This window comes from Falco cherrug, chromosome 15, assembly GCF_023634085.1.
Source record: "Falco cherrug isolate bFalChe1 chromosome 15, bFalChe1.pri, whole genome shotgun sequence".
NCBI classification, from domain to species: domain Eukaryota; kingdom Metazoa; phylum Chordata; class Aves; order Falconiformes; family Falconidae; genus Falco; species Falco cherrug.
In genome coordinates, this window is record NC_073711.1 from 16,481,863 (window position 1) to 16,506,417 (window position 24,555).

Genomic DNA, 24,555 nt, shown 5'->3' on the forward strand with positions numbered 1-24,555 from the left:
CACACACAGAGCAAGGGCAAAAGTACATACAGAACTCACAGCAAATGAAAATTTCTTGTCTCAGATACTATGGAGACATATGAAAGTCCCATCCCAAGGCTCTGACTGAATATAAAGGGATAAAAAAAAATATGTTTTCGAAGTCTAATTCTTGGAAATAATTGCAGTGACAGAGCTGAAACTTCCCACAAACTTCAGCCTGAAATGGAAAGCTGATAGATTTTAAATCTTAAATTCTGACAAAGTACAGAGCAGCTGAAAATAGTATCTGGTAATGGGAAGCACAGCCAAGCTCCTAATAGGTGTTGCTACCTGGGCTGCCGTCGGTCTTTCACACGTCTGTCTCAAATGAACCACAGCACTGGAGGTCTGAACAAACCAAAAATCTTTGATTGGCAATGGGGTTCTTGTGGAAATTTAATTAGGCTTGGACTAGAAAACATTTCAGGCAGCGCTGGCATGAATTCCCATCTATTAAATAACACTTTGCATGAGCAGAATGCCACCAGCTTTTGCGAAACGCCTCACAGATCTATGGGAAGCTTTATTGGATAACTGAGCAGGTCAGCACAGGGCAATAAGCATTCACAACAGTTATTTATATCATCCAGGCCTACAGCACTTCTTTTTTATGGTCAGCTTGGCTAGCCTAACTATTGCACTCCAGAAACTATTTCTGCTAGCAGAAAATGTGATAGCGAAGCTTCTTACTCTTCCAGCGTGGACAGAAGGTATGAAGTCCTGTTTCCCTAAACATAGCAGGAGCTTTGCTGGTCCCAAAGGCAGCAATTCCTCGGGCAGAAATCACCTTCCCTCCAGGTTGTCCCCACAGCTCCAGTCCTGGTGTTTGTTCCAATAGGGCTGAGAGCGCCCTGCCACCTCCTCCCTCCACGTACCTGGTTCTTCTGCCCTTCTCTTATGGGCACAGAAACCATCACAAACAGCAGACAGAGACACTTCACCCCCCCGCCTGTACCATGGAGGGGGTGTCACTGTGGTGGGCAGCAGCAGAGGCTGGTACCAAGGTGGCCTCTGCTCCTGAGGTGCCTCATCCCATGAAGAAGCACCACCATCTTTCACTATTTTCTCATATGACAGAAGAGGGGAGTTGCCAGCCTATGACATCACTTTTAAAAGCCAGCTTGCCAAACTCACTCTGAAGTGAATTAGAAGAGTCTAGCTTAAACCAACCAGCTGCCTCCCCAACATCCCGATTGCACGGACCTGTCTAGACAGGGAGGTAATTGCACAGAAAACATGGCACGCTCTGTCTTTGCAGCAGAGCCCATCTTTCATGTAGTGCTGCCACCGAAACCTCGTTACTGAAAAAGACAAAAGATGTGCCAAGTGATGGTCAAGATGCTGTCTTCTGGTGTGGACACAACCTCATCTGACCTTTCAAATCAGCCAGCACCATTTGGGGTCAGGACACCCCAACTGCCTGATTCAAGCTGGACACTGCCCAGCGTGGCCTGGGACACGTCCCTGTGTAACAACCTCATTTCTCAGGGACACACTTTGGGGAGCTGAACATACTGAAATGAGCAAAGCATTATATCCAATTTCCTATTTTGTAAAACAGCAGTGATTACAACTGTTAGAAGTAATTATTGTTTGCACTCTGTTGTGAAAATGAGGACTACTAAATAATATCGGAGCGTAATCACATTTACATAGTTAAAGTGTGCTTAGAAAAAAATAATCTTTTAAAAAGATTCACCTTTCCTGCTCCCAGTAGCTACAGTTAGTAGTCATACCAGCCAAGAATGCAAAGGGCTGAATTACTTCTGCAGACAGAAAAACGATTTCTGCATTTTTAAATTATTCATGTGAATTAAGTCAAAAAAGCTTATAGCCTAACCATGAAATAACATATAGGGTGGCTCATCAACAGGGTTTTAATAAGACACCTCTAAAATACAATTGTATATGCTTCAGTGATCTACTAATAACCTACTTTTACAACACAGGCACACAGAGATGCAAAGCACACCGCCTTTAATTCTCACTGATAAAAAAGAAAAAAAAAAAGCAGCATTTGGATTGAGTTGTGTCTATTATTCCTTCATATTTTTTAATCTGTAATTGGGCTACCTTCTACCTCATCACATAAATAAATTAACCTTTCATGAACAGAGCCCTTTACAATACTGTTGTTGTTCATGCAAGAAGGACCTACCTGCCCTAAGAAACTCCAGATCAAAGAATAAAGATAGTAAAGACGAAAAATATTCACCTGAGGCAGCAGAAAGGGGTCTCGGAGACAGGCAGGAATGTGTTTGAACACTTTAAAAGGAAAAAGTGCATCTTAGTTTCAGTAGCAAGTTAAGAAACACTCGGGGTGAAGTCATGGAAGTGCCGCAGTGATTTGGGAACATGCTTTTCCGGGTTTATCATGAGGCTTGGCTGCCTGTGACCTGCCCTTGCTTTTGGAAACAGGACTTCCCTGCCAGCAGCACCTCCCAGTGCTCGGACAATAGTCCCACATGAGCTGTTTTACAAAGGAGGAATGGAAACCAAGTTCTTACATGTTTAGCCCAAGGCTAATGAGGAATTTATCTCCCAGTGTGGATTAAAACCCCCAGAACACGTCTTGCACCACTACTGGTTTTAGTACAGACTTTTCCTGTCTTCCCCGACACCACTGAGCTCTTCTGCACATTGGGGCCAAGATAAGTTTGGAGTCTCTTGGTTTATTGGTTTTTACACCCATAAAATGTTCTGAAATAGCCCTGGTCCTTGTAGTCTCCTTACTGTCTCCTGCTACATTGCTAAACCTGTTTTTTTTCTTCTTCTGTAAATCTTTTCACACTCAGAGCATGCATGCAGGATTTAGCTAGGACCAGCGGGACAGCATCCAGCCCCAAGTTCACACCAGGAGTATGGCCACATCTCCCTTTTACAAAGTTAAACGGCGCAGGAGTAGCTACTAATGAGGGTCCAAGCCTCCTGCCTGCAGAAAAGCAGCACTCTTCCCAGCAAAGAGAAGACTCCCTCTCTGCCTACACTTACATTTATGTTTACCTCTACACCATGCACCACAACTGAAGCAGCTGCCTTGTCCTCTGACTTCTTAGAAAGGGTACACGCCAAGGAACGCCAGGACGTCTTCAGACTGACTCTTCTGCGACATCATCACTGCTTTCTGGAGCACGTTCCCTGTAACACCACCTTGGTGACCCGCATTGTCCATCTGCAGAGGCCGAGAGGGCAGAGAACTTTCTGGGGTGTTTTTACCTGATAAAGGTTGAGCTTGGCAGCACACTATTAACGCCCTGGCAATGGCAAACCCTTGGCACCAGTGCCTGGCTGGCATCAAAAGGAAGCTGTGCTACACCAGCAGCAAGGTGCTACCATGGTTTTAAAAATTAATTAGGCACTGTGCACTATAAAGCTTCTCCATGCCTTGACAAAATTAGTCCCTGGTGGCGTTGGAAGGGAAATCAGTGGGAGGATCTGTTGGTGATCACTCTATACATGGGTAACATGGTTAATATGCATCAACAGTTGCACACTGCACCCGTTACAGTACGCAGCTACAAGTAAGTCAAGTACTTTATTTGTGTAATTACAAGGAACCGATCCCTGGGGGTCATACAAATAATTCAGTATACTAGCTAAAAATGAGCTTTCTGTGAACATTTACACTAGTATAATCTGATGGGATGCAGAGTTCTGGAAAATAAATGCCAACAGGGACGAGAACACAGCTAAAGCTAATTTATTTTTTAAATCAAGTGAATATTCAGATTCCCCCCCGCCCCGTATTTGCTCAGATTTAATTAATAGCTTCTTTGCTTCTCCATTGCTGTCTCTTCCATCTTGGGCAATATATCCCAAGTTGGGGAATTGTATCCAATGCTCAGCACAACCACCAAAGAGTGAAATGCAGTTAAACAAAGCCCTTCAAATACAGCTACACCACACTGTATGGGGGAGACACCTTTGTCCATCCTCGAATGGACAGCCTTTTCAGGGAGCTTCTAAAAAATAACCTCTGTTATTAAATTAATCACTTTGTGTCAAACGGCAGAGTGACAAGAGAGAAAATTTAACCGTGTAATAACTCAGCAATAAAGGTATATACAAAGGAGGAGGAAATTGGGTTGTTGCAGACACAGCAATAACATCACGAAGCAAAATCCAATATTGGAAGAGATAAAAGTTTTTCGTCCCAATATTCCTCCGGGACAAGTATGAAAGAGTATGCATAAGAACAAGGGAAAAAGATGAAAGATTGCATCAGTGAAAAATGCCTTTGAAAAGTGAGCTAACAGGTAATTAATCCCTCAAAAGAAAGAAGATCAGAGCATCTGGAAAACTTGCACAGATACAGATCTCAGTAACATAAGCTTCGGGTCCTCCCCATTTAGTTTTGCTAAACGCTCTGCAAAGGTGATTCAGAGCGATCCCAAGCAAAAGGCTGCCTCTTCCCCCGGGAGAAGCCTGCTGAGCTCCCCCCTGCTTCCAGCTGCCTGGAAAAATAATACGTAAATAGGGGCAAGCAGGGTATTAAGGTGGCAAAGGTGGTGACAAGGCAAGCCAGAAACAAAATGTATGTAGCAGTGACATGTTTTCTAACAGCAATGACAGATTTTAATAAGCAAGCTATTCTAAAATTTTGATTTGAGGTGTATATAATTAGGTAACGTGGGTGTTCAGTGATAAAACCCACAAGAAATACACAAATTAGAAGCACTGATTTTTTGAAACCATAGCCTGTTTCATACTAAATGGTGTGACCTATTTTTATTGTATTATTATTTTTCTGAAAAATAAAAGGAAAAATTTTCTTTTTCATCTCTTCTTCAGCATGGGAAAGATATATTGGGGACAAATGACACTGCTTTTTGAAGTCTCCTCTTTCAAAACTGAAGAACCTCTACTTGTGGTTTGATTTCTTCTACTGTTAACTGGCTTCTTCCTAGAAGTTACAGGTAAAATCTACTTTGTCTTTTCCAGGTTTTCCAGTGATCACTTTTACAAACTTAGCTACAAACTCAGCTAAAGAGTACCCTGTTCTAGATTTGAATAAAAACAGGGAAAGCTGGAAAAATTCTATGACTGCTTATCAAAAGGAAGAATTTACAATTAATTTCAAGAATGTCCTTATGAAGGGAATATGGCTGCTCAAAAAATAAGGACTTTTTGATCCAGTCTGAATTTTGAGGTATTTGCACAGATGGCAAGATCTTTTTCATGGACTATAAATGTAAAGTACCTCGGAGACCTTCTTATGCAGAATGTAAGTTCATACTCTTTACCATCACCACTAACACAGAATCAATAGAGCAATTGTACAAAATACATATTTCTATCTATCTCAGTAATTTAATCAATTCCTTTTAAAATCAGCTACATTATCTTTGTTAAATTTATAATGTGAAGTACTTCGGTGTGCAGGACAGTGTCTTCTTGTAGTCCTTCATTTAGGCTTCCACTGGCCACTAACTCATGAATTACCTTTTTTTAGAGCAAGTTGTAATCCTCAACCATATGAACGTTATGTAATGACACGTCTTTATCTATAGCGCTCCCAAAAGCACAGTATTATTATTTCCTAAGAAATCCAGTCTATCTACTGAGGATGACCAAAGATAGCTGTTGTTATTGAAAACACTATCAAATATAGATCTTGGGAAGCATAATTTGTCCAAACTTCTTGTCCTGCTCCCCACACAAAAAGCACTCCGAGTTCTGCTCTATCCAACACGTTGCACCTATTCAGCACGTGGCTGTCCGCCTGCTGTGCCATCCCCAGCCAGGCACAGCACGCAAACGCTGGGCTGTGATGGCAACTGCAACCCCCTTCACAGGCTTCTCTGAAGCACAAGTGCTCCACAAAAAGTCATCTATTTATTTTTCCAATGTCTCTATCAAATGCTAAAGGTATCATTACAGCCAATATAAAAAAATCCAGTCCTATGGGAAACACCAGGACCACAATATCTATCCTTACTTCCAATCAACATGAAAAAAATCAACATCATGGATCTTTTTACAAAGCAAAATATTAGAAAACATCTCTTGATATTCTTAAAATGCCTCATTTAGGCCATTATATGACATGAAACCTGAAATTGTAGAATTGAGATGTTTTTTAGTCATAACACAATATATTCATAATCTTCCCTCAGGAATTTTAGAAATCAAAACTTCCAGCTTTTCTCCTGGTTCCAGTCATGTTTCTCCCAGACTCTGTCCCTGAATGCTGTTTTCCTGAAATCTTTGTTTATCCTTATGGATATCCTTTGATATCCTGATGGATGTTCTATAGATGTTTTTGTACAGCACCTCATCCAGAGGATCCCTGATCCAGGTTCCCCAAGTACTTTCCTAAAGCTGTCATCCATTCGAATTCGTAACAGCAGTGATTAGTAAGAATAAGAATATAAACCCAGCAGCAACAAGAGCTTAGTGGGAAAGCTATACTTTTAAATGAAAGCTGATTAGTCTCAGCTGTTCCTTCCTAGCCAACAGTGAACTATAATACTTCTTGATTCTGTCTGCTTTACTGCTTGGCCTTTTGTAGGGGGAAAAAAAATCGATTTTATTTTTATGACTGGGAAGGCAAAGTATCAGTGTTTTCAGTGACCCCAAAGCTATGATGAACTCAAGAACCGGCATCGTTGCCAACAGTCTGCACAAAATTTTCCTTCTTGTTTCACTGCCTTTCTACTTAACATGCAATTGCAACTGTGGAGAAGCTGAGAAATCCCCTCCTCCCTCTGCTTGACTCTTTTTCAGCCCCAGTATCGCCAGGATTGATTTGAGTGACAGCCCCCACAACCCAAATGACCTGGAACCCCTCTGCCAGCCAGCTTCTGCGTGGGCATCGCTCCCAGGGCTGCTTCCTGGCTTTGCCATCTACCTCTGCATCCTCTGTGCTTGTGTGGGATGAACCCCAACTCTGCTCCCAGTATTTCCACCCCAGGACGAGCGTGAGGTGGGGAAGAGAAGCTGCTTGCTAAAGGAAGAGTTTCCTTTCACTGACAGCAAGGGACGCTGCTCTGTTGCACTGAGTGCACCAGCTACCCAAATATTTCAAGGACTTTGCAGAGAAAGCATTGTTGCAGGTCAGAAGAACCGCACCGGGGGAAGAAGACCCTTTTAACCCAGTGTGGGAATGCTGCTGTGTGCAGGCATCGGGCTCAAATCACTGCTGTATTCAGAGAGGCTCAGTGACCTTCACAGCTATGCTTGCAAGGTGCTGCACGCTGACGGGATGATGCTGTAAGTAAAAGCCAGGAGCAGTAGGAAATGGACTGCTAAGTGTCTCATTAAGTTCCATTAAAGGGTCTAACCACTATCCTTGGATTGACTGTCAGATGGAAAACATCTGTTTTATTTAATGATTTCTAGTGATGCTATCCAGATCCCAGCAAGTTGGAAAGGTTGCCCCGTATGCACTTAGAGCGCATTTCCCAATTAAGAGTGGAGTGGTTCTTTTTATAGTAAAGTGGGAGATTTGCAGTAACTACTGTAACTCAATTGTAAGGAAGATCTCCAGGGCTTGATTAACTTTTTCATTGCAAAAATCAATCTCGGTAAGAAAAAGCAAAATCTTAACTCATAGAGCGGTTTCCCAGATAAGCTCCATCTCGGATCTGCATTCCCTTAGTCTTGCCCACAGTACACCACCAGAAGGTTGCCAGACATGTCTAGAGGCTCAGTGTACAGAAACAGAGCCACTTCTGATTATCACCAGGGGAGAAAAGGAGACAGATGCAGAATTACTTATAACGAGACTGACCTGGAAGAGCAAGTGTATTGTCTGACATACAGGAGACTATTTCCTACAGGAAAACACTTTTGGGGAGGTTGTAACTTAGCCCTTATCACTTCTTGACATAAAAAGAAAATGCTTTTACCAGCTAATGGTTCAGAAAAGTGCATCACTGGTTACTGTAACCACAACAACATATTCAGAAGCAGTGAGACAGAAAATGAAATGCCCGATAAGCGTATGTTGTTTTTCATAAAGAATGATTTAGTGCTAAGTGGACCACACCATTTCCAAGGTTGCTCTGCAAAAGCAGAACACCGGGGGCACCCAGCACCCTCCGGATGCCTCACTGTGTCCCATCTATCACCAGCTGCAGTAGCACCTTGACCTTCCCCCTGTGCGTCCTATCGCACACTGCAAAACAGGGCTGATACCCTCCTTCCTCTGCCTTCTCCGTGCAAACTGCTCAGCTCCCCCAGGCCCAGCACGAAGCTGTACCAAATTCAGTGTTGAACGCACTCTCTGGGTATTTTGGACTAAGATCATTTGGTCGGAACTGAGATTTGGGAAGACAATTTTGTTCTGGCCTTGCATTAACTGTTCATTTATTTCACTGTAAGATCAGCCGCATGTTATCAATATTCAGAGGTCTGAATGCACCGAGTGCAGACGTACCGCAGGACTGACAGTAATTTATTTTGTAGAATGGCTGAGATGAGATTGGAGGAGAAGTGCTACCATCCAGGTGGCCTTCTGAGTACAAGCACAATGAATCAGCCATCGGCATTTTAAAATCCTTTCTGCAAAATTCTAGAAAAGGGAGGGAAGTTGTCCCTTACCTTGCCTGCCACTCCCCTGGCTCCACAGGAGCCAAAGAGCAATGTGTCCACGAGACAGACTTCAAGAACTCTTTGCCTTTCATGAGGGTTATCCTAAATGGGACCTAAAAATACCTTGTTTACAGCCCACAGCTGAAACAAACAAAATCACTCTTCTTACTGCAGCAAAACCTTGGTAAAGCCTGCTCAAAGCACCCTTCCTGTGACACCACATTTAAGCCCAGAGAGATTAAATCGGCGCGCAGCACTGGTCAGCCCCAGATGGTCTGATCATGATATAAGACCTCCCTTCTGCTGCATTTCATTCTTCTGCCTCGAATAGGTGGGTAAGGTTACTAGGCACAAGCCCTATGCAGTAAGCAATGTCTACATGAAAGTCAGTTCTCATGACAAGTGACACCTCGAATGGACCTGAGCCAACAGCACCACACCAGGAACCACAACACCACAAAGATGCTGCTTGTTCTGGTTCAAGCACCTACAACCTCCTTACATTCTTCCCTGCAACAGAAATGCAATTTGTTCCTTCTTGGGAACGGTCACAAGAAATGTAAAAGTTTGAATGGGAATCCAGCTCCAGAGCAATTGGGCTGAATGAACAGCAGAACACAAACAGCAACGAACAAGAATGAGACAAAAAATTTACGAAGAAAGAATATGTTGCCTCATTTAAATGAGTAAATCACTATTATTAAATTACCACCGTTTTTAGCCAGCACTGAGCTGATTTAACCTCCACCAGTGCTAGTACACGAAAGCTAAACGCACTGCGAATGTACCAAGAATGAACGTAGGACTGTACGGAATGCTGGGTTTCTCTGAGCACTCGCATCTAGCTGAGAAATGCTAAAGCAATGTTTTTGCTTAACCCTGGTACTTGGACCCCACTTTTGAGAAGGCACAAAAGCAATGGCTGCTTTCACAAAATCAAGTCTCTGATAAGATGTTGCAGGTTCCACACCATTTCCTGAAAGGGAGATAAGGACAGAGCTTGGACAACTTGCATCTTGGGCAATGGTGACTCAGAAAATCCATCTCTGGGTACAAAAAGCACAGAATCAGGTAAACTCATCAGTTGATACAGAAAAGTAATTCTAGCAGGGAGATGAAAAGTGTTTTAAAGTCTCATAAAAACAACCAGACAGAACAAAAAGTACTTAAAAAATTGCATCTAGCTACATCTTTGCCTTCCTTGATTTAAGATCTAGACTCCTCCAGTTCAATAGGTCAGACAGTAGCGCTTTGGGCTCTGAAAGTAACATTGCTTCTACAAGCTGCTGGATCATCATTGGCATGGTTGTGCCAAGGACCAGAGGAAAGTCACCGGCGCTGGCAGCCACACAGACCTGCCGAGGGGTTAGCCTCGCTGGCACCCATGGTGCGGCATACGTGGTGGCTAGGATGTGCTGGGGACAACCTGTGTTCCACTGCTCCCAAGTAGACAAGCCCTGGGGTTTTTTCCACTTTTGCCTACTTACATTGTCTTTTCCCCATGGTGGGAGAAGAAGGTCTGGCTGTACAGAGCTCTAGAAATCAGGCTGCAGACTTGGAGACACAGTGCCCACCTTCACATGAGAGGTAGCCAAGAGGAAGCCGATCTGGGGCAGCGTGGGGCACCACGAGCTGACAGCAGCATCACTGCACCTGGCTCTGTGGTTGCCCCTTCCTGCCACATTAAAAAAAAAAAAAAAAAAGCATTTTTTGCTATTAAAAATATACATGTTTTTTAACATTTTAACTAATTTTTAATTTAATTTAATCAACAAAAAATAATTAGTATTTACAAAAAGATATATATAAGGTATTAAAAAAAAGAAAAAAAAATCCTGAAGGTTTTAAAACTTTTTTATCACAAGCTACAAACTTTGACATAAAAATCACTGAAAAAGTCCAAATCCTTGGTTATCATGGACTAACCCTTTATAAAACAGTTATAAATGGATCCTTACCATCAAGTGCAACTTGGTTCAAGGGGAAGGCTTGACTGCATACCTAATTTAGGCTGGAGGAAACAGTCTCTGTGCTACCCCTCTACTCTCATATTTCACACCACTTTGACAATCTTAAATGCTTTCCACTTATGCTGATACTTCTCTCCTTGCTGTCAGGCTCCATGTAAAAAATTTTGCAAAATTTCAACATGTGCCCTCAAATCATCTTCAGGTTGAAGAAAATATGAAAAGTGTGCACTTCCCCACAAAAAAAAGAAAAAAAAAAACCACCCCCAAAATATCTGCCATCACTTCTACAGTCAAAGTGAGGTTGAAAACTTTAGGGAACACCTTCGTGTAGCTTGGTAGGATTAAAAAAAAATCAAGCAGGATGAACTATATTGAAAATTGTCTGCTATCAGCGTGTTCAGTGATAGCTGCTGGGATCTTAGAGCCTGACATTTTGTAACTCATCTATTCCCAGAGTGCCCAGCCGCCCTGCTAGTGTTTTTCTAGCATAAAGGGGCCATTAAAGTAATTTCTGCCTTTTGGAGATGCCAAAACCCATGTTCACGGGGCTGTTGCTTGCGATGGTGAGAGCTGCCCTGAGCCCACGGGAAGGATGGAGCACGCCGAGCGGGCACATGAGATGCCCGCGGACAGACCAAGCTGCCCCTGAGCCCTTTCCAGCCGCTCCTGTTTAACCCCCAGGTCCTCACTCGGAAACACGAGCGCTGCTTCACAAGGGGTGGATTAAACCGTTCTGCAAATAAAGGAGCACCCGTGTTGCAGGGCTGTGGTTTGCCTCTGGGACCCACACACGCGGCAGCAGCTCTGGGAGAGAGTGGAGGACAAGCAAGTAACGAGTGAGTAACAAAACCCCACTGAGAGTTCAAACGCTCTCTCTTTGGCTCTCCTGTAGAGCTGTGAAGGATTTTGCAAGTCTCTCTTTTCAGCAATTCTGACACTAAACTCAAATCCTAGTGGTGTTGCACTGAAAAGGAGAATGTTCTCCTTCAAAATGAACAACTCATTTTCAGGTAAACAAATGAATGCATTACCAAAAAGTCCGATAGATAAAGGATCTGCAAGTTTCTTTGGTGAGAGAAAACCATGCAATGGTCTTGCTGCCACAGACCGGTATAAAAAATGGTTTAAAATATGCTGTGCAAAACTGCACTGCAGACCAGAGGGAAGAATATACACATGTGCATAGGGCGAAAATATACATGTTCTGGACAAAACTTATTTTCTCCAAGGGAAATTACTGAAGAAAGGAGACAGGAAACATGGCCCTATTAAATCCTCATTACTAACGTCTGCATTCACCTGGCTCACCCATGCATGACTCCATGTGCCAAAGGGTTCAACTTCCAGTACATATACTTTCCTTATCATTAATTCTCTCCCAATGCTTTTCGTTCCCCAAGTAATTTTCTACATGAAAAAAAAATTAATATTTTGCCCAGCTATACTTAATTAAGAATAATCCAATCTCAAACATGATGGATGGCTGTCTGATCTGTAATATACTTGCCCTGTATCATATTTTATATTATTCTGCTTTCTTTCTCTATTTCTGCTGCTTTGTTAATTCCTTCTCCTTCTCCCCTGTCTCAGACTGGCTTTCCCCTTTGGTAATTCTCTGCTCAGTTTCCAGCCTTATTTTTATCACTGGATTTTTTCATGGCTTCCTTTTTTTGGCCCCTTAAAGAAAATAACAAACCTAATAACGCCCAAGCCCAGTCAGAATTTCAGACTTTGAAAGGTCATACACCTTTGCTAGCAAGCAGCACACTTTTTGCCCTTTTTCACATTTTTTTTTTAACAAGCTGACTTTCAAATAAAAATGATGGTGCTTAAATGATACAGCTTCTTTTTCACGGAGATGATCACACTCCTAAGCAGTTCACCTCCAGACTTGGCAAAGGCAAACTCACCCTTTTACCTGGGAGAAACAGACTGTTATTTCCCAGAGACAAACACACTCTGATGCTAATTTAAACAGAGCTCATGAAACTGTGCTCTGCTGTGAATGGCTAAGGATCGTTAGGACTTACACCACATAGGCTTCCTAGCTATGGTAATTTTAAATTACCCCAAATATATATGATTTGAGTTGAATATGTACGCCTGCCACCCCCACCTTCAAATTGAAAATTACTTTCTTTGTAATAAATGCCTATTTTGAGCAGAGTGTTTGGAAAAGAAAAGCCCTTCCAAGCCAGGGTGTCCTCTGAAGCAAGTGGGAGAAGAAACACATTTTCAAACCACTCCTTTTGTTCCAAAATGTGAAATGTATTTTGTTATTTTTATAGTCACACACTTGCAATTGGCTCCAGCAAGCTTTGAACCAGGCTTGTAATGATTCTGGGAACAGGAGGGAGGGGGCGATGGGAAGTAAATCTGTCCTCTCTACTGGCAAAGACAGGGATGTAATAAATTCTGGGGAGGAAAAAATAATGTAATAAATAAAATATTAAGAAAAGTGGATGTGAAAAGAGAGGAAGTGACAGCAAGAAAGGAAAAGTGAAGTCAGTTGTAGTAAAAAATAACCATCTATAAAATAGATGCAGTAAGAAGGAGCCACTGAAGTTAGGGAGAATCAGCGCAGTCTCTTGTACCAACCTGGTAAAGGGAACAGCTGGTTTAGGAGGCAGTAACTCACCCTTTGCTCCCCCTTGCAAGGTGAGGACCACACCAGAGAAGGGGTTTGGGTAAAACCAATAGCCACACCGGCTTTCTGCCCCGATGCTGAGGATGCAGGATGATGCAGGATGATGCAGGGCAGTGTGTACCCACAAATCCACCTCACTCCCATGGAAACTGGCAGGCAAAAGCCAGCAGGAGCCCCTGTGATCTGAGCCCCTGCTTGCAGTCTCACCGAAAGCAGCGCCCTGTCCTGTGGGCCAGAGGAGCGCCCAGCACACCTATAATGTCGCTGGTACAGGATTTTAGCTTCTCTTCCCAGCCTCGACAAGCCCTTCGACAACTTCACACACTTAGTCTCTTCTTTAAACTGACTTTATGCTTTCTCCCAAGTTAATGAGAAACAATTTCTGAGCTGCTCATTCTAGAAAAGTGCCCTTCTTCAAAGCCCTTTTCAGGTGCCATGTGCAAACAGTAGCAGATCCAGGTTCCCTCTTTAGATCTCACTTGTCTACATCCGAGGACTGCTCTTGGGAGCTGTTTCAAAGGCTGAAGTGTCAGCATCAGAAAGAAAAGAGGCGTGTGGGTGTGAAGTTACTAAATGCAAAACTGTCACTCTCCTTTCATTTACAACCCTGAATATGCATGCATGCAAAAATGTAGGGCTTATATTAAAGTTTTTACTCTTGCAGCAAAAAAATATCAAGGAAAAAGAGATGGAAAGATAGGATGAGGCTGTGCAGGTTAGAATTGTCTCTCAACTGATCCCTTCTTTTTCATCAATAATGATTTCTGTTAATAAGCCCTGCCCTACCTTGAATTAGATCGTCTTTTATCATCTCAGGGAGGGCACTGTCAGCAGACAGAGAAGTTTATGCTGGTGACTGGTCAATGACAGTTACAAACAGCAGATGGATTTTTCAGTCTCTTACCCAGGTAAAAGCTGTGCAAAGGATTACTGATGCCCAGCCCAGAAGAGCACTAGCTTAAAAAGCACCTGAGGGTAAGGCTGGGGATATGGCACTGTCAGGGTGTTTACAGAAGAGGCTGCCCAGGCTCTGCCTGGAGGCCCAGCAGCTCCCCGGGGTGGGAAAGGGTATCCAAACATTGCACAGTGACAACCTGGAGAGCTGTGCTCACTGATCCGTGGAATTCATGCACATAGCCTGTGCTACAGGAGCAAGGACACACACAGGTGTCTCGGACACTCAGCGCCTGCATCAGCCTTTCATAATGCAAAATTTTTGGGAATATGCATTCTGTTCTTCAAGCAAATACATTCCTTATCCTAGCCTGCACTAGCCAAGAAGGATGAAAACTTACCCCATCTGACAGGGAACCCGAATTCTGCACCTTGGTCGCCCCCAGACTGTGCTTCAGCATGAATTCTGCTGCCCGGTGGTGGCTTGGACATGTCACCTAGTCAGGGGGATGCCTTCACCCCAGCTCAGTAGAACATTTGCTAATCCCCCCAGGGCAGCTCAGATGCCCTGCACCACCACCACGTTGCCATGATGCTCTGTGATAGCTCAGGCTCACTGGGCTGCTAAAACTTATGTGCTTGGATCTAAATGGAAAAGAGCAGTGGGGCAGAGATAAAGCATCAAGGATTGAAGGTGGAATATGTCTTTTATAGACACCCCCAACATTTAAATGGAACCTGCTACTTCGATAGTCGTATTTACTTAACCTCTGCTGAGCATCTCACATGGCAGGCATTTTCCAGATGAGGCAGGTGTTGAGTATACCAGCAAGGATGCTGGAGAGGGCAGATGAAGATACCAAATTTCAATTGGAGGATTTTTAGAGCAGACACATGCCCCCCAGCACCCAAAGCCAGCGCTAAACAAATTGTGTTTGTGTACCTTGATGAATTACATGAGTGCATCTGTGCTAGCAAAGAACACTTGCTACAACCAACAGACTAATGGTATCATCCAAATCCCTGAAAGACAAAATATATATGGGGTAAATTGTTCCATTTTTTATTCTGCAACATATTGCATTATGAAAGGATTTCTCAGATGAGATTTCTCAGTATAATGCAATAAGCTACATGTGGGGGATGAAAATTAATGAGAATGTCTTTCCTTTTACAAAGAACTGTGGTACTTTGATTGATCTGTTGGGTTTAAAGGAAAAGCTAAGCATTTAAAATACATGCACACGCACAAATATATGCTTTCCCAGTTTTGAATCCTGGAAACAGAAATGCTACAGGTCAATGCTGTCCTATCGACTCTCTGCTTACCGGATCAGGGACACAGCTAGGAAGATAAAGCACACAAATTGACTCAAGAATGCTTTTATGATAAAAATCCTCACCTGTCTTACAACAAATCTTTGCTCATGACTGGAATTTAGCCTTTGCTGTAATGGTGAATATTACTAACATGCTCCTACAGTCTTTGATTACAGACATTGCCCTAACCCTGATTTCTTGCCACCTTCATCCATCACAAGCAACACAGATAAGCAGAGCCCCGGCGTGCCACACAGCCAAAGGAGTGAACAACTTCCAAATATATCAGCTTGCTGGATGCAGAATGCTTATTAAATACTGTTGTACAGTAGGTAACATAGCCAACATCGATCTACTGCACTCCTGGCCTCTGGACAAACTCAGTATTTCAATACTCCTCTGACTCCGACCGTTCTTCCCATGAGAAACTGCAACTCTGTGGCTGCACTATGGACACTGCTCTTGGTTATCTCCTCAGTGGCATCCGAAACACCAGGGATAACCAGCAGCACTAACAGCTACAGGGCTGGCACTTTCACAAGCAGTCACTTGAACGGACTCTAGTTTCCCAGGGGCTGGGTTAAGCAGTTGGATTCTCCAGTATCTAGTAAAGCCTAAGTGTTGTGGGCTCCCAGCCCTAGGGCATTCCTGCTTTCCCAGTGGCTTCCCCTCAGTTTGATAAAAGTTGAGCTAGGCTGCAGTGTTTCTTTCCTTATGGCCATGAGCATGTCAGCTGCCTTTTTTCAGGAAAATTGTAGGAATGCAATATCTCTGAAAACTGCACTCAGTCTCCTATATTTTGTCAGAAGCCGTTAATAGATTTTAATGTCATTAGGAGTATAGTCAGGATATCAATGGATGACCAAACAGGTACACAAACAGAGTATGTACTTAGGGAAACAAGGGTACATTGTTCTGATGTACTTCGGATAAATTTTATAAAGAAAGAAATAAAATTTTCCCTAATGCCTTATTTGCTTTTCAACAGTCTGATACTATGTTGTAGTAGCTGTATTAACTTTCAGGGAAAAATAAAGAAAATGAAAGATGAAAAGAGGATGTGAAATTTTTTAACTGGCTGTTATCTGTGCTTAAACAAAACCCCAGCTTTTGAGTCACCATGGTTTCTAAATCATCTACCATTTCTTTCTACACCAATCATTAAATACATGCACTCTCCAAGGCCTTACAAAATTGACTTCAGTGTTGTGCTGCAGTAAGAAAATCATATCATCTGTTTGTAGCAGGACTCATTACAATTGAAATGTTGTACTCTCCAGATAGTGTCTCAAAGATTTTTCTTAGGAAGCAGTTCATAGGAAAATTGCCTTATTTAAGAGGATAAAAGTACATGAACAGGTGAATCTATAGTTACATCCTACCAGATGTCCTCGAGGTCCTATCGCCAACCCCACTGACAAAATAGAAGCAATGATTTCTGAAACATAAATATCCAGTGCTCGCTGCCAGTCAAAGCTTCCTGGAATTATTATACATAATTTGGAGGACAGCCAGTTGAAGTAATACAGAAGCTTTAATAACCAAACCAAGCAAGCACAATTCTAATAAGGCACAAAAATACCTGTCAGTTTTCAGCTAACACCCATCCTCTGTGCACTGACTGTGCAGCACTGGATGAGGGTCTCCAGTCCTCCCTCATCCCTACATACCTGATCCCAGCCAGTCTTCTTGACTGTGCCAGGTACACAGACGCGAGCAGAGGGCTTGTCTCAGATCCTTAATTTGCTTTCATCCACCATAATGCACATAGGCAGGGGGGAAAAAACCACTACAGAATCACCAAGATCTTGGGAAAGGTTTCTTGCTCGCTGCACAGTGATAACAGCTTTAATATGCATCAATTACTGGGCCCTAAAAAGGCATTTTCTTTTTTTCCAGGTTTAGATAACTGTACTTTGAACTGTCCACACGTTTGCATGTCAAGCTGTTGGCTAAGTGGGTTACCAGGAGCCCAGTAAGGACAAAAGGATCATAATATCATCCAAGAAAAGGTCAGCTTGAAGAGTAATAGGATTTTTGAGTGGTTGCTTCCCTATCCTGTGTGGCATGCTCAAGGAGACTCATACAAAGAAAAGAAGATCAAGGGATAGAGGAAAGGAGGTGGAGGAGCAGGGTGTGCCTCATCTCCTTCCAAAAGCTTACAAACACAGTCCTGTAAATTAAAACACCAGCGTCAAAACCTGACCTTGCTGGATGACACTGATGGGCCGTAGCTTGGCCAAACACGAGCATGTCATCCTTCTGTGTAGGGCAGTCTCAATGATTCATCTTCAGAGATTTAAAAAGCAGGAGACATGAAAATATTACTACTGCTCTTATCCCTTCCCCAGGATGCAACCAAACTGAAGAGGAAGAGTTCAGCTATTTTTAACCAGTTTCTCTCTCTCTCCTACAAGACCTATGTGGCCTTAAGTGCATAAGAACAGAGCGGGCCCATAGACATTTGGGGCTTGTTTTGGCTCAGCACAAGGAAGATCGCCTAGCTGCAGCATCTAGCTCCCGATTTAATCTCAAATCATTCCCCACCTCCTCTTCCAGTAATGCCTGAGCAGTTGAGATGTCAGATCTTGATGCAAGCCAATTTCTGAGCTGTTTCGCACATTATGCATAATGTAAACCTGTATACAGCTACTTCATCAGTTTGCAGAACAGGCTAAAGATGCTGAGGTTTCCTCTGTTGAGAGCTTCCGTGAGACAAGGTCAGGCCACCAGGCTCAGTGTCAAACCGTCACCATGACGCCTGGCCATGCATTTTGGTTATATCCAACATCACCCTCCTCTGCAGTGATGCCCCTTTAGGAACAGGCAGGAATTAGAGCAGCCTGGCTCACACCTATAGCACGTAGCCACAGCCTCCCCAGCATCAGCCGACGCAGCATCCCCTGCAGCGTGCCACTCGAACTCCGGGCTCCAGGAGGAGGCTCTGTGAGAGCGGCCAAACGCTTCACAAGGGACAGTTCATTCATGCTGGAGAGCAGGTATGCAACATCTGAATTGATGGTGAATATCAATCACATTGAGAAATGAAATGAGCTCTTTTGAGCTGAACCGCCACTTGGTACAGTGCTCTTTGTATTGTGCTGGCTGTAATATACGGTGGCACACAATACCATGTACTGATAAAACACTCTGTAAGTGACAGAGTGACATGAATAGTGATAAATGCTGATGTGACTGGTTAGAGGAGAAAGCAAGATGTGCAAAATAAATGCTTGAAGAGGTGGATAGCAGGACTGCTTGAAATGTGCCATTCCACATGCTCCCTTTGATGGGTCCAGTTTGCTATTTGCACATCCCAGTGCCAGCCTTCCTGCATCAGCAGCGCACTCTGCAGCAGTCACCAAGGACACTGCCCTTGTCAGGGGGCCTTCCCGGAGCTGCTGGTATTAGAAAAGGGCTTCAATGACTGCTGAGTGTCCGACCATCACTATTTCAACTGCAACCCCCTATCATTTATTACTTGACCATAAAAACTAACCATTGGTGGGACTTGGCAGGCAAGGTTATAGCCTTGGAATGAGGCTGATGGATTCTGGATGTGGGCGTGAATGATCTCCGTGACTGTCAATCACAAAAACCTTGGGTTTTCTAAGCAGAAATACAATTCCTTACTCTCAATATCCCAAGATGATCATAAGACCAGCTTTCTCATAAGAATATCTGCTGAACAGGCATGGTAGCTTCTCATACGCGATGGACTGGAAGAAGCTTTCAAGGAGGTACGGGTATTATCAGGTGACTGCTGGCCTGCATGCACGTAACTTTTCAAGCAGAATGCTCCACTTCTAAGTAGCCACAGCAAAGCATTATTCACACCCAGTCTTTCAGAGATGATGCAATTAAGACTTAGAGGAATGATTGCCTCCTAAATCTTATACACCAATGTGAGCAAGAGACTAGCATCTCCGCACCAGCAGAAAGTCTTGAGGAAGGGTAGAATAAATCAGTAAGAACAAATAAATCATGAAGTGAAATTAAATTCGTGCTATGAAGTTAAAACACAGAGCTAGCTTTGTGGTGATTTCTATTTGAAAAAGGAAAAGAAAGAAGCAAGTAAGCTGTCTTAAATCCAGACTGAGCTTGAGCCAAAAGTTTTACATTTGGCAAGACTGGGACTAGGAGAAAAGCCCCGTGTTCTGGCACATACCTGTTTCTAGTATTTGTTTGCTGGAAGCTTCCCTGCCCTCCGCTCCAAATCTCAGCTGAAATTTTATTCCAGGTTGCAGTGTATAACTATGCAGAGCTCCACAAACGTGCTTAAAGGTTTGGGGATTGTCCACCTCTATTTGTTCTCTCTATATGGATTTATATCCATATTTTCTGTACAACAGATATGTTCCTTATTATTGTATTAAGAAGCTAAATGATTGTAGCATCAGGTTGGTAGTGATGCAAAAATATTATTTCAGAAAACTTTTTCCAAGGAAATAAAATTTTATGAGGCTTTCAGGACCTCATAAAATTCAGAAGATTAGAAAGAAATGAAATTCTCTGTAACTTGTGAACCCACTTTTCAGGAAGGTAGAAGGAAAAGTTATTTATCCATTTTTTATGTAATCAATATAAATTCACAAAACTTTCTACTTACAAGAGTAATTTAGGCTGTTTACATATCCCCTGTATTTATTGCTGTCCTACAGAAATGGAAGCTTCTACTTCCAGCTTGAAGTGCTTTGATTTCATTTTAAGGGCTACATGACATGTAAAATCCCCCAAGACTCTCTACCAACAGAGCTTTAAAAATGCCAAAACAGCAGTCAAAGGACTGAACTCTCCTCTTCATCGTGCATTTGACCTTGGTGCAGCTGATGCAGTGATGTGGGTATGTGGAAGCTACAACCTGGGTGGGTGCAAAGCACAAGAAGCTCAATTCTAGGCTACTCAGCATTTTGAGAAAGAGATGTTCAGATTTGGCCTTACTGTAGCAGTCTCCAGAGAGATCAGTCTAACGACAACTTAATTTTACCAACATTGCCTGACTCAGTAAAAAAGTACAGATTGAATAATTGCTATATCAAAAAGTAAAGGCCATAACTATCACAATTACCCACATTAACTCCGATTGTTTTGTAAGAGAAGCAACCGCTGTTTAGAAGACTGTCAGAGCCAGAGGGAAACAAAACAGCTCAAGAATGCCTGGTATTAAATGAGAGGGGAAAAAATCACTTGTCTTCCTTTACTGTCATCCTGTGATAATAAAATGAAGGGCTGCAAGTGTGGAGGGTTTGCTGTCGGGCAGCAAATGAAGCTTCATCAGATGATTCGCTGCCAAGCCAGGGTGACTGTACTCATCTCGGCTAACAGCGCAAAAGGAGGTTGGTTTCCTCAGTACAGACACTCCCAAGCCACTTGCAGATCAAGACTGCCTCCTTCTCAGCTGAAAATGTCAAGGTCTCCAGGGAGCCACCATAGGGAAATTACTGTATGGCCTCTAGAGATAGCCCTGCCTGGGCTCTGTGATAGAGAAGGGGCAGAAACATGCTCTTTGTGCCATCAGTGATGTTCAAGAAGATGTATCGTCAGTGCAATGGCTATTGGCTGATGAGCAGGGAATACCCTCTCCCTCCTCTCCCTGCAACTGCTGCTGGATGGGATTTTGTGAAGACAAATATTTTTTATAGTTTAGTTCCAAGAGCTACAAGTTATTTATAATAAATTCTTGCCATTCTGGTATTGTTCCTACAAGCATAATTAAGGGAAATATAAACTCTTAGTGCAACGCTTGGAGAGTACAGGTGGGTTTTGGCACCTCACTGATTAGAAATGCAAATTTGGGAAACAATTAACTAATGTGGGAGAAATCAACAACTTGCACGAAGCTCTTTCAGGTCTTTTCTATCACAGCTGCAGTAATTTCCCCAATAAAAAGCCTAAGGAAGACGGTACTGAACTCTACAGCCCATGGAGCAAGCTCCCAGTCTCTCTGTCTGGAATACACATTAAAGCTTTGTTTCACACAGAGGCAGCTAAAGCATAAATTAGAGTCAAGATTTTCAAAAATAGGTGAGTGAAGTTGGCTCCAGTTTCATGACGCCCAATGGTGGTTAACACAAACTCAGTCATCCTTACTCATCTGTGACACCAGGCATGCACTGCCTTTCCCAGAAAGGTGTCAGAAGAAAGCGTGTGGGACCAGCAGGTGACCCTTATCACAGTGCTCCTGGTGCCCTGCTAGCACTGCTGGAAAAGCCTGCTGCCAGCAGCCCCCGCGCCCGGAGAACCAGGCATTTCCATATGGGTCTGCCACAAAAATTTAAGTCCTAAAAACAAATGTCTGAAAGTGTAAGGCATTTGAAGAGAGAGGTAATTTGTGAACAACGCAACACCTGGTTCTGCGCTTGCTAAGCTATTTTGTAGGGAAGTCCAGCTACTGCACGGCTCAAAATGAAACCGTGGACACCAGTTCCAGAGAAGGCTCAAAGCCAAGGGCTCAAGTCTTGTCCATGGTACCCAACAAACCCTCTGGACACCCAGGGCTGAGAGGTGCTGCTCTGCCTATTCCTGACGACCGTTCCAGGCCTTGGGACCTCTCTCCAAGAAAGAAGGGACTTATTTTAGTCATTAAGCTTCACTGGCCTCCTAGATGCTCTGTCCATTTTCCAATCACACAGAAATTTCATATTGCAAATCAATGGCTGTCTTGTCCAGATCTTGATCATCTTACTCAGGTAAATTAATTCTTCCTCTGACAGGTAGTCAATAAAACTTGCTTGAGTAAGGATTACTTACATGAGAAAGGGTTTGTAATATCAAGCCCATGAAACTCTTAGTTCATAGGTGAAGGGACCAGATCCACACTTTGAACTGCATCTATGCCACTTATTAGAATTTCTTTGGCTTTTTGTTCTGTTTCAGATCATTCACTTATTTACTCTGAGCTTATTGTGCCTTCTGTCAGTGTCAATATGGCTCAGCTGGCAGCAGATGCTCCTCTAGATCTGAGCACACTGGTGTGAAATAATGAGAAAGGAATGAAAATTGATGTGAACTGTTGTCTAAAACCTGAACTGAAACCTTCATATTTACAAAACTCTGCTTCTAGTTTGTGTACCAGCTCCATGAGATATCCTCATTTTATAAATACAGTAGATCTTCCAGTTTACTGAAAATACTGTCAGGGTGAGGTACAGCCCACTCTTTTCAGTTTTCTAGGTCCATTTTGTTAAAATATTAGGTTCTGGAGTTGTCATTCAAGGAAACATGCCCTCACAAGTTCTTTGAGGTTTGCCCATTTCCAGTCAGCTCAAATGCAAGGTCCCACCAACGCTTGGGTTCAAGAGGAACACTGCTATCACATAACAGGATTTTTTTTAACATCTGAAAATGCTCTGGGGATGAGGATGGAAGGTCTAAATTGACTCTCTCATTAATGTTCCTCCAAAGTCATCACAGCAAGGAAAGGGGAAGACTGTTTTATAAAGCAGACAGCCTCTTGTGCTGTGCTTCTGACACCAGCTCTCTGATTTTTAGATACCTCCCGAGGCTTTAAATAAACAGAACTGTACTTCACCAATTATCATGCCTGTTTTGCTTAGCTCCCTAGTGGATTTAGTTTTAGAAGAACTGTACCGCTCAATATTCAGTGCTGTTTGGGTAAAATTACAAAAATGAAAAACAATGTGATAGCACCTGTAGCATCCACAGAACATAAAATATGAAAGGTCTTATCTGTTCAATTATTTAAACCATCAAGCTGCTGGTAAAAGCTATTATATTGACATTATATCCAAAGACTCCCTAATTCATTCTATATTTCTTTTGTTAATCCTGGATTCCCTAACGAAAGCAATTCAGTATGGAAATTCAAGTTTCCTGATACTATTTTTATTCAACAGACTTGTTTTCTTTCCCACATCGTTTAGATTTTTCCATTCAGGAATTCAGCAAGCTTACCTCCAAGAATCAGCTTATGTATGGAAAAGTTAGCTCCTGAAACCAAGGCTTCAAGGGCATAACCTAAATATGACAACTTTTCTGTTTCCTTTGTCCCTGCCTAGCTTCTGTACCACACGCCGTGTTTATCCTGCTTTCTAGGACTCAGACAAGTGTCTCTGGTTTCAGTACTGAGAAGTCACGCCAAAAGAATGGCTTTCGGGCTCTCTGTGACTGAAGTAACAGGGTTTCCTTTGGAAACCCCCTTCAGTTGTGCTGCAGTTCCCAAAAGCAACCATAGAACTCAGAATCCTGGGGATAATGACTCCTCTTTTCTTGCCCACCAATTCCCCATTGGTTTTGCTTAGTAGACTTTTTGAAAGATGCCTTCTGACTGACTGCAAATTCACCGCAAATGCAATGTGAACTTTTAGAGTCAAGCTGGATTCTGTTCTTGCACCTCATCACGTGCAATAAAAGTTCTGCCAAGAAAAGGATGCTTTCAGTGGGTTTGCAAGGATGTAAACGGCCAGAAAGCAGTAAACATTTCTCTTGAGGCTGCCAAGTAGGAACAGAACTGAATTCACTTCCTCTTAGCACTGTCGCAACTGCAGGGCTACAAGAAGATAAAAAGACATGAAAACATGTCTAATAAAGTCACTCGAATACCCCCACACGACAGATCTGTTGATGAAGCCAGTCTGGATTGACAGATAGTCATTTTGGGGAACTGAACTGCCCTTTACTTACTTTTAGCACAGGACCTGCCAAATATTGTTTGTCCTAGCAGTGCTGCAACAGCCAAAGCTCCAGGTCCTGCCCTGCAGCAACAGGCACACACAGCACAGGCGTAGGAACACGCGCGCGCAGGAGCAGGCACGCTTCCATCTCCTCATTCAGCTTTTCCTGCAGCTCATTCTCACTCCAGTCCCTTACTCTCACCACAACCACTTTTTTTTCCTGCATATCCTTAACCAGGGTTAACTCACCCTTCTGGGTATTTCTTATCAGAGCAGCAACGGCCTCCTGAAAACTAACCCACAAAGACAACACCAACAGGACGCAGCAACAGGACTGACTGGTGAGGGCACACCTTTCTCAAGCTGTTGGTTACCTGCAGATGGCTGTGGGAGAGTATAAGAAAAAAGGAATTTTATCCCAATATTTTCTCAGCACACTTCCCCAGCCTCTGGTGAGCTAAGGACATTTCTCACCTAAGCATGACATCATCATATTTTGCAGCATTTTTCTTTCAAGAATTTACCTAAATGGTAT

General features: G+C 43.0%; 1 protein-coding gene across 4 annotated transcripts in view; it reads right to left on the bottom strand.

The window, feature by feature from the left end:
* Positions 1-24,555, bottom strand: part of FGF13 (fibroblast growth factor 13) — a 259,537-nt gene that overhangs the window by 18,295 nt on the left and 216,687 nt on the right. The window lies entirely within an intron of this gene.